Below are 496 nucleotides of genomic sequence, written 5' to 3'. Positions count from 1 at the left end.
ATTGAGTTTGGTTATAATAATAGTTATCACTTTGGTATTGGTATGGCTCCATTTGAGGCTCTCTATGGTAGGAGGTGTATATCTCCTATAGGTTGGTTTGAAGTGGGTGAAGTTTTCTTGATAGGACCCGAGTTAGTTCATGAGGCTATGGAGAAAGTCTGACTTATTAGAGAAAGCTTGAGAATAGCCCAAAGTCGACAAAAGTCCTATGCCGATGTGAGAAAAAGAGATCTTGAGTTTGATGTTCATGATTGGGTTTACTTGAAGATCTCACCCATAAAAGGTGTAATGATATTTAGGAAAAAAGGAAAGCTTAGTCCCCGTTATGTAGGCCCATATCAAATTTTGAGACGTGTTGGTAAGGTTGCTTATGAGCTTGACTTTCCTAATGATTTGGCATCCGTGCATCCGGTTTTCCATGTCTCTATGTTGTGTGTTAGAGATCCGACATCTATAGTTCCCTTAGAAGGCTTGGGAGTTGATGAAAATCTTTCTT

This window comes from Solanum stenotomum, chromosome 12 (assembly GCF_019186545.1).
Source record: "Solanum stenotomum isolate F172 chromosome 12, ASM1918654v1, whole genome shotgun sequence".
Classification (NCBI taxonomy): Eukaryota; Viridiplantae; Streptophyta; class Magnoliopsida; order Solanales; family Solanaceae; genus Solanum; species Solanum stenotomum.
This window is presented reverse-complemented; position numbering follows the sequence as displayed.